The 10,211-nt window shown below is 37.4% G+C and overlaps 1 long non-coding RNA gene across 1 annotated transcript; it reads left to right on the top strand.

Annotated features, from left to right (window-relative positions):
* The first annotated feature begins 2,618 nt into the window (after nucleotides 1–2,618).
* Nucleotides 2,619–6,857, top strand: LOC123933060. Its single transcript, XR_006816502.1, has 3 exons — nucleotides 2,619–2,753; nucleotides 6,144–6,257; nucleotides 6,799–6,857. It is a non-coding gene; the product is annotated as an uncharacterized LOC123933060 (long non-coding RNA).
* Nucleotides 6,858–10,211: the final 3,354 nt, after the last annotated feature.

The following is a 10,211-nucleotide window of genomic DNA, read 5'->3' as shown; positions in this document are numbered from 1 at the left end:
AGGTGTATCCGCTATCTGAAACCTAAGCCACCGAAGAGAGAGTAGCTGGCTTTCTTATACTCAAACGTAAGAAGGATGTTTGGATAGATGGTCTCTCCTTTTTGTGACATTAAAGAAAACATGGGATTAGGAAACGTTTTGGAAAAGACCTCTTAGAGGAAAAACATGGCTCAATCCTTTCTATAGAAGAAGCCAGCAAATCAAAATCAATGTATTCCCTGTGATTTTACATGTTAATTCCCAGGAATAGTCTATTAGTCGGGCTGCGGCTCCTAATGCACTTAGTCACTCGAGTCACAAATGGTAATACTTGCAGAGAGTGGTAAAATAAACCTAATGAGCCCTTACATTAGTGTCAGAGTCTCTGATGAAGTCAAGTATTTGGAATTACTCAAACGGAGTGGAAAGAGGAGACCCATACCACACAACAGGGTGTTGTGGCAAGTGAAGGTGTCGTCTGCGTGCGAGGAGACAGCCAGCGCTCCGTCAATGCCCGTCCTGCTAAAACACTGAATGAAAATGACTGATCTACAATTTGCATCCTCTTTTCAGTCCATCAGCAGAACATTATTAAAACCAGTCAGCCAAAACCCATTAGAACAGCCCTCACGTAGGAAACAATGCCCAGGTCTGCTTGTTCTCCATTTTTATGCACTGCTACAGGACTATAAATATTCATCGTAATGTAACTGAAAATTATTGAAGTGAGAAAAAAGAGAAACAGGGAAGCCATTTGCTTCAATTCATAAACAGCATCTGTTGGGAAGTTATTCATAGATTGCTTCAGGGCCTGCTGAGCAGCAAGCCCACGGAAAAGGATACCATTGCAAGCAAATTGGCGCAAACTGCATGGAGATGCTATTAGACATGATTCACTGACAGCCAGGGAGAATGATCAGGCACTGGGCTGTTTTATGTGTGCTTTTATCACTGGGACACAGAACTCCCCTCCAGCCAAAGTCTCACACAGTTCAAATTAGAAGAGCAACCTTCTAAGTGTATTACGGCCTTACCAGTAGCTAGAGAAAGAAGCAGCAGCCAGACTCCAGGTGATAGAGCTTGTTCATCTGCCCACACCTTAGGCACACTCAGATCCTGACTCTACCATCTCTGGCAGATTTGCACATCCTGGGACTGTGGTGTCTGTCAAAAATCAAACTTGGGAGTCAGAAGTTTCTAGAAGGTGGAAACTAAATTTCTGGTTCTGTTACCCTGAGAGGAATAAAACTGAACGCTCACTGCTTACCAAACCGATGTTAAGAAGAAAAATTAGCAAGGAATGCTTTCCAATCTGGCATGAGTGGCAAAGTCGTATTTCATCAAAAACTGGATTTATAGCTTCCTAGTCAAAGTCCCAGATTCAGTTCAAAGAAAATAAACACAGCAAGAGCTTTCAAATGGGAAGTGATCATGAATAAAATAGATGGGTTGATTTAGTAAGTGTTTATACTTGTATATTGATTTATGTTTTTGCGGTGAAAAGGCATCTTCAAGCTGAGAAAGAAAGTATGTATTTTAGATTTGGGGTTTTTCGTTGTTGTTCTTGGGTTGGTTGTTTTTGGTTTTGGTTTTTTTTTTTTTTTTTGGAAATGTTGAATGTCATCCATTTCAGGATGAACCCACTGATCAATTTTAATATCACTAAAGGAAAGAAAACCAGACACAATGTGTCCCCTTATAGGAGGCAATGGGAAAGTTCTACCCTGCTCCATGAAAGACCCTTGTGGCAGCATGTAGCCTCCCCCACCTGCCACCCACAGAGCTAGAGAAAGAGTAACCTAATTCAGATCAAGCCTTTAGATCCAATTATGCTTTATAGAAGAAAGGGGACTGGAGAATGCGTTAGCAACATGATGGAAGTAAAACCAGCAAAATTCAACCTTTGGAAAAATAAATCATAAAGAAAATAAAGAATGTGGAGAAGGAACTTCCAGGTTAAAAAAGACTGAAGAGATGCATCAACTACACATAACTGTCCAGATTTTGACTGAGATAGCTATATGCCCTCCCCTCCCCCTCAAAATACATGAAATCAGGCAGATTTGGATGCTGGGTGTATAGTTGGTGGTTTTAATGAATTATTGTTAGTATTTTTTGTAATGTGGTCACATTTTTAAAGAGTCTGTATCTTTTAGAGTTATATTTGAAGTACAGGCTTCAAAATAAGACATTTGGGGATGGAAGGAGCAGGTGGGATACAGATGACACAAGAATTTTCATGGTTTGATAATTACGGAAGCTAGTTACTAATGGGAGCCTGCGAGTCTGTTAGCAAATTCTCTCTTCTCCTTAAAATTTTTTATAAAAAGTTTTTATAACTTCATAGTTACCTTAGCCACTATTTGCCTGAGTTGGCGTACACTGGCTCATGAGAGTTGATTGTTAAATTTTCAGAGATTTTATGAGCCCATTGTTAAACACACAGTGGCTGGAAATCAGCCACAATGGGTGTGTTTACACCATGGTAATCAGCGAGTACTATAGTCTCGGCTTTTATTTTCCCTCACCCTGAAGAACTGATTGTTAAATATTAACCAGCACACCACTGGTTATGACCCCAAAGTCCAATGCACAGAACACTATGCAGAAGTTAGAAATTTTCTCAATTAGTACAAAAAGCTTCCTTTTCAGCTTAGGTTCCTCTAAGCTCTCCCTACCTGCTCCTACCACCTTTTTACTCCTACCCCAAGATAGGGCAATCTATGGGTCTACCCTGAAACATTCTACCTGGGCACCAATCATTCCTTCCTATGGTAAGTCCTTAATATTTCTCCTTTCATCAAAATTTATCCAATGTGTGGCCCTTTTCTCTCAGGACTAGTTTGACAGAGCACAGGGTTCAGATGATGAGATTAACAGATTCTGGGTAAGTAGGAAGAAGCCTGAATCCTACAGAAATAATTTTCTTCAGAAATATCTGACCCTATGGCAGGCTTCCTATTCTTGGGTAGTTCCATACCTCCAAAGGTCCTTTATACACATTGGTTCATTTACTTATTTATTTATTCTTGATATTTATTAAGCAACTGCTTATTAAATAGAAGATAAACCCTCCTTAATACATTGCCTTATTAAATCCTCAGAATTAAAAATATAAGCTAACAAAGGAGCTAGGATTTTGCTCCTCTGACAGATTAGGAGATAAAAAAATACAATAGAAATCAAATCTTATCAAAAGCCACCTGAGTAGAGACAAACTCAAGACCAGACCTAAAAATATTTTCTATCATGAATCAAGAGTCTTTATACAAACCACCAACTCACCAAAACACCTAATTTACTGCTTGGGTGAGCAAAGCAAGTTTTCCTGTCCTCTCCAAGGGCAATTTTGTGTAAATATGTGAACAACAAAGGAAAGGAATACCAAAAGCATTTTTTTTTCTTTTTCACATACATGAGCATGAAGGCTACTAGTTATTTAAGTCCAATCTGTAAGCATTTAAGGGACTACAAATGAATGGAACACCTGCCATGTGGTATCAGAAAAAGAAAACATCCTAGTTTTTAAAAGAAAGGAATGTTGGCTACCTTAATTTGCAGTTAGCCTGTATTGCCAAAAGGGTATGTTTTGTTTGAAATACTGTGATTTGCAAAATTATGTGTTTGTCGTAACTGGATTTCTTCATGCATTTCAACAGAAGCCATGTCAGCCTTGCCCAGAACTATTTAGGAGGCTACACTTGTTGTCCCATTAACATCTAAATTTACTGCATTTGTGTCCTTTTCAAACTAGATGAGTAAGACAACTCTTGTGGTTTCCTTCTGCCTTTGTATGACCATTAATTCTAGCTCAAACCCTGTAACTGAGAAAATGGCTGAGTGTGGGGGACAAAATGTGATCTCCATGCTAACACTAAATAAAGAAGACATATTCTGTCCTTACATGTTCTCGGCAGAAATTTGAGTAGAAATTAAGCATTCCTAATGACTCATCAATTTCATTATCTCTTCTTACTTGTCCATTTGTCTATTATTGACCAACTGCTATATGCCAAAGACTGTGTAAGTCCTTGGGATATGATAGTAAAAGCCCTTGGTCCCAAAGAGCTCACAGGGATGTGAAAAACAGACTTATCAGTAAAGATATAAAGATATTAAGAGCACACAGGGTGTTAAATACCAAGAAGCTCAATAGACACAAAAGAGGAGCATCTCACCTTTAGCCTGGGGTGAAGAAAAATATTCTTAGAGATGGGGACATCTCAGCTCACACCTGAAAAACAAGAGAATGTTTCTTTTTTTTTTTTTAAGATTTATTTATTTACTTATTTGACAGATATAGATCACAATTAGGCAGAGAGGCAGGCAGAGAGAAAGAGAGGAAGAAGCAGGCTCCCTGCTGAGCAGAGCGCCCGACCTGAGGCTAGATCCCAGGAACGATCCCAGGACCCTGGGATCATGACCCAAGCCAAAGGCAGAGGCTTTAATGCACTGAGCCACCCAGGTGCCCCCAAGAGAATTTTTCTGTTGAAGTCATTAAACTGGGAGGAGACACTGCAGACAATGGGAATAACATATGCTGAATTTGGGAAGATCCCCTCTTAGGAATACTCTGATTCAGTAAGTAAGTCTGAAGTAAAGCCCAGGAAAATGTGTTTTTAACAAGCACCCCAAGAGATACTAGTGCAAGTAACTAAAAACTTTTTGAGAAGTTTGGAACCAACATGGTAGCTTGAAACAGTTCGGAATGTGGTCATCCTAAAAATTTTGGAAAATATGCTCGGGTCCCCACACAGCACCTTCCTTCCTTTGCACCATTAACTAACTGGAACCATGTTGATTATGTATTTGCTGTGTGTAAGCATAGGAGGGGTAGCTCTAGACGTGGACCACTAGGGAGAAAGAAGTGCCAGATGAGCAGTACATATAAGGAACATACCATAAGATGCATAACATTAGAGAAAGGCTTTCTGAGCTGCAAGATGCTGAACTAGGACTTGGTGAAAAGGGTGCAGTATGTAAATGGAGGGTACAACCATTTCAGATAATAGAGATTTGTAATTTCAAAGTCTGGATTGAATCTATGTTTGGCTACTTCCTAGCTGTGACATTCAGCAAGTTTTATGGCTTTACTTTGTTTCAGTTTCTTCATATATAAAATGGAAATGATAATCATTTCAACTTGGCAAGACTAATATAAAAGTATATGAAGTGATCTATCAAGTAAAATATGTATGGGTTCTGGTATATAGTAAGTGATTAATAAATATTTACTGAACAAAAAAATGAAAACTAGTTGTTATTACTTTTCCCTCTAGGGGTCCTAACCTCAATAAATATTTTTCCAAGTGACAACTTGATATTAAGCAATGATTTCTAAAAAGCTTATATGTCATCAGAGAACCATGGCTCTCAGCTTTAAAGGACTTTCTAAGATCATTTGATTCTTGTTCTATATTTTGCAGTAGGTAGAGTATGGTGAAAATGACAGATATTTGGGGATTAGATAAACTAAATTTGAATCCTAGTTCACTATTTACTAGCTGTGTAACCTTAGCCATGTTTCTTATACTCTTTAAGGCTTGGTTTATACAATAATACAATGAATGTATAACTCAGGATTTTAAAGAGGCCTACGATTGATTCACTCAAAAAAGTATGAACTAATTATAGTTGGCCCTACCAATGTAGGGGGTAGGGGTGCTAACACCCCATAGAGTTGAAAAATCCATGTATAACTTCTGATTTCCCTAAAACCTAACTACCAATAACCTACTAACGAATGGAGGCCTTACTGATAATATAAACAGTTAATTGACACATATTTTTAAAGTTTATATATATATACTGTATTCTTACCATAAAGGAAGCTAGACAAAAGTTATTAAGGAAATAAGAGAAGAGAAAATACACTTACTATACGGAATTTATTGAAAAAAACAAAAAACAAACAAAAAAAAACCTATGTGTAAGTGGACCTGTGCAGCTTAAACTCAGGTTGTTCAAGGGTCAACTTTATTTGCCAAATATGAGAAACTGATCCAGGATCTGAAAATCACCAGTGAATGAAAATGCAAGATCCCCACGTTCATCTACCTTACTTATAAAAAAAAAAAAAAGGATAGTTATATTATTTCTCTAGAGATGTGTAACAAGTTTCTATAAACCAGGTGGCTTAAAACATCTGAAATTTATTTTCTCAGCCTGGAGGATAGAAGACTGAAATGAAGGTGTCAGGGAGCCATGCTCCCACAAAAGGCTCCAGAGAAGAATCTTCCCTTGTTACTTCTACCTTCTGGCAATCCTTCTGTTTTTTGGTTTGTAGACCCATCACTCCAATCTCTGCCTCCATTATCACATGCTATTCTCACAATGTGTATGAATCCAAATTTCCCTCATCTTATAAGGACACCAGTCATTAGATTTAGGGCCTATTCTAACCCAGTATGACCTAATCTTAACTTTATTATATTTGGAAAGACCCTACTATAAGATCACATTAACAGGTACTAGGGGATAAGATTTCAACATATCTTTTGGGGGGACACAATTCAATCCACAACAATAGGAAATGATCAACCTAGCCACGTAATTTCTGGTAGGTTATTCTAAGATCAGTCTCCTAGGAGAACCTCAGTAAATGATAGATAATATGGGTGACATACTTTGCTCACATTTTTTAGATAAGGCCACTGAATTTTGCATCATTCATCAAGGACCACAAAACCAATATAATGGAATTAGAAATCTAGCCAAATAAATCCAAAGAAGCCTCTCTATAAACAGCAGTATCTCCTAAAATTGGTAAATGTTAGGTGTTAAGTAACTCTTATCTTTAAGTACTCTTATCTTTAACAGATGTAGTGAAAAGAAGGTCCATATGTACCACAATGTTCATAGCAGCAATGTCCACAATAGCCAAACTGTGGAAAGAGCTGAGATGCCCTTCAACAGATGAATGGATAAAGAAGGTATAGTCCATATACACAATGGAATATTACGCTTCCATTAGAAAGAATGAATACCCAACTTTTGCATCACCATGGATGGGACTGGAGGAGATTATGCTGAGTGAAATAAGGCAGGCAGAGAAAGTCAATTATCATACGGAATCCCTTATTTGTGGAACATAAGGAATAGCATGGAGGACATTAGGAGAAGGAAGGGGAAAATGAAGGTGGGGAAATCAGAGGGGGAGATGAATCACGAGAGTCTGTGGACTCCGAGAAACAAACTGAGGATTGTAGGGGGTGGGGGTTGGGTATAGGGGAGTGGGCTAGCCTGCTGATGGGTATTAAGGAGAGTACATATTGCATCAAACACTAGGTGTTATATGTAAACAATGAATCTTGTAACACTACATCAAAACTATACTACACTACATCAAAAAATAATGATGTACTGTATGGTGACTAACATAACACAATTTAAAAAAACCTCAATATTAAAAAAAAAAAGAGTACCATCTTTAGTTTAATAATTCTGTCTTTATTCTAACATGTATTAGAAGACATATTGCTAACACATAAAATCCATGATTTCACAGATATCACTTCTTATAATGTGTTTAATACAGATCTGTCATTTGAAACAATTAGGGATTTGCCTTTTGGCTGGAACCTCCATCTTCTTGTAATTTGCCAAATGACCAACACAAAGCATATTAAACACTCAAAGAGCCAAGACAGCTTCCTGAAGTGTGAGAAGGAAATGCTCAGCAAGAGAAGGAAGCCAAAGAGAAAGGTTCAATGGAAGCACCAGCTGGCCCCAACGAGAGAAGCACACTTTGTGAGAACCAAGGGAAAGGAGCCTTAGCTGCTGGAACACATTCCCTAGGAATTCATGGCATGATAAGTATAAAAAAAGAAAGTAAATAAAAAAGTAAGTAAAAAGAAAAAAAATTAAAAAGATAAGTAAAAAAAAAGTAAAAGACCTCAAGACTGTAAAAATAAATAACTAAATAAATGAATAAATAAAACAATTAGGCATTTAAGTAAATCAATTCATAGAAAAAATGACAAAAGTGTTGGTAAGTGGCTACAGCAAAAAATACTGCAGTGGTACTCGGGTGACTCACGTTCTAGAAATGTCATACTCCCACATGATGTTTCTTTGTTCATTCTGTCAAACAAGCAAGTATGGCTGGCTTTCTGCCTTGCCATGAGCCTGATTTGCAAAATGCACTGTGGGAAATTTCATTGCATTGAATGTAAAGATGCAGTGTGTGTGTCTTCGTGTCAGCCTCCTGTTAAACTGATGATTGCTTCTCTTAAGTCCAATCTTAACTCCCTCTGAAGCTAGTATCAAAGCTTAATGATCATAATAATCCAGACTGTGTGGTAATGGCATAAGGATATACATATTAATTAAGGGGATAGAATTAGGTATCCAGAAATTAACTCATACCTTCATGGTCAATTGATTTTCAACAAAGGTGTCAATATAATTCAACTGGGAAAGAACAGTCTTTTCAACAAATTGTACAGGGGCAACTGAATAACCCCATGCAAGAGAAGGAAGCTTGACACCACTTCATGTCATATACAAAAATCAACTCAACATATATAGGAAAAGACTGCATTATCATGTGTGTGTGTCTGTGTGTGTGTGTGTACATAAATACTTTATTCCATTCTGGGGATTGTCTTTTTACTTTTTTGATGGTGTCCTTTGACCCTTTGACTTCTTTGGTTGCTTGTGCTTTAGGTGTCATAACTAAGAAATCATTGCCTAATACAAGGTCATAAAGATTTAGACCTGTGTCTTCCTCCAAGCTTTTCAGTTCTTACATTTAGGTTTTTGGCCCATTTTTAGTGAGTTTTTAAATATAGTATTCTCTCGATTTTTGTTTCTCTCAGAGGGTCTTAATTTCTCCTTAATTTTTAAAGGATAGTTTTGATGGATTTATTGGTTGATAGTCTTTGTCTCTGGATACATGGAATATATCACCATACTGTTTCTAGCCTACATGGGTTCTGATGAGAAGTCAGGGATTAATCTTATTGATAATCCCTTTAAATGAGGACTCATTTCTCTCTTGCTGCTTTCAAGATTTTCTGTTTGTGTCTGTCTTTCAACAGTTTGACTATGTTTTATCTAGGTGTGAATCTCTTTGAGGGTATCCTGCTTCGAGCTTATTGAGCTTCTTAGATGTGTAAATAAATGCTTTTCATTAAATTTGGGAAGCTTTAGGCATATTCAGATATTCTTTCTACTTTTACTCTCTTTTCCCCTTCTGGGATTCCCAGTGTGTGTACACAATATCTGTGAATGTCCATTGGGTGTCTGAGGCTCTGATTACTTTTCTTTCTTCCTTTTCTTTTCTTTTCCTCAGACTGGGTAATCTCAGTTGTCCTACCTTTAGCTGCAATGATCCTCTCTTTTACCTACTCAATTCTTCCACTGAGTCCTTCTAGTGAATTTCAAAATTTCAGCTATTATACCTTTCAACTCCAGAATTTCTATTTGGTTCTTTCTTTCTGACCTCTATATTATTATCGGTAGTTTCTATTTGGTAAGAAGTTGTTCTCATATTGTCTTTACTTTCACAAACATGATTTCCTTCAGGGTTTTTTTTTTTTTTAACTTATTTAAAATAGCCAGTTTAAAATGTTTATCTACTTGATCCAACATCCGGGATTTCTCAGGGAGTTTAATCAACTGTTTCTTTCTCATGTTTGAGCTTTTCCTTCATTCCTTCTTTCCTTCCTTCCTCCCTCCCTCCCTCTCTCTCTCCCTTTCTCCCTTTCTCTTTCCTTCCTTCCTCCCTTCCCTTCCTTTCCCTCTCCTCCCTCCCCTCCGTTTTCTTCCTTCCTTTCCTACTCTTCCCTTCCCTTCCTTCCCTTCCTTCCTTCCAACAAGTGTACTCCTTAAACCCCTTCATCAATTTAACTCATCCCCCCCCCAATCAACCTCCCTCTGATAACTATCAGTTTGTTCTCTATAGTTAAGAGTCTATTTCTTGGTTTGCCTCTCTTTTTCCCCCATTATTTATTTGTGTTGTTTCTTAAATTCCACAATGAGTGAAATCACATGATATTTATCTTTCTCTGACTGACTTATTTCACTTAGCCTAATACTCTTTAGTTCCCCCCATGTTGTTGCAAATGGCAAGATTTTTTTTTTATGGCTGAGTAATTATCCTGTGTGTGTGTGTGTATGTGTGTGTGTATCATATCTTCTTTTCTGTTCATCACTTGATGGAACTGAAATAAATAAGAGGTGATGATCTATACATTCTTGTTTCTTTCCATGTCTCATACTTTTTTTTG

The sequence above is a fragment of the Meles meles genome, chromosome 20 (genome assembly GCF_922984935.1).
Source record: "Meles meles chromosome 20, mMelMel3.1 paternal haplotype, whole genome shotgun sequence".
NCBI lineage: Eukaryota > Metazoa > Chordata > Mammalia > Carnivora > Mustelidae > Meles > Meles meles.
Note: the sequence above shows the minus strand (reverse complement) of the source record. Positions and strands in the feature narration are given on the sequence as shown.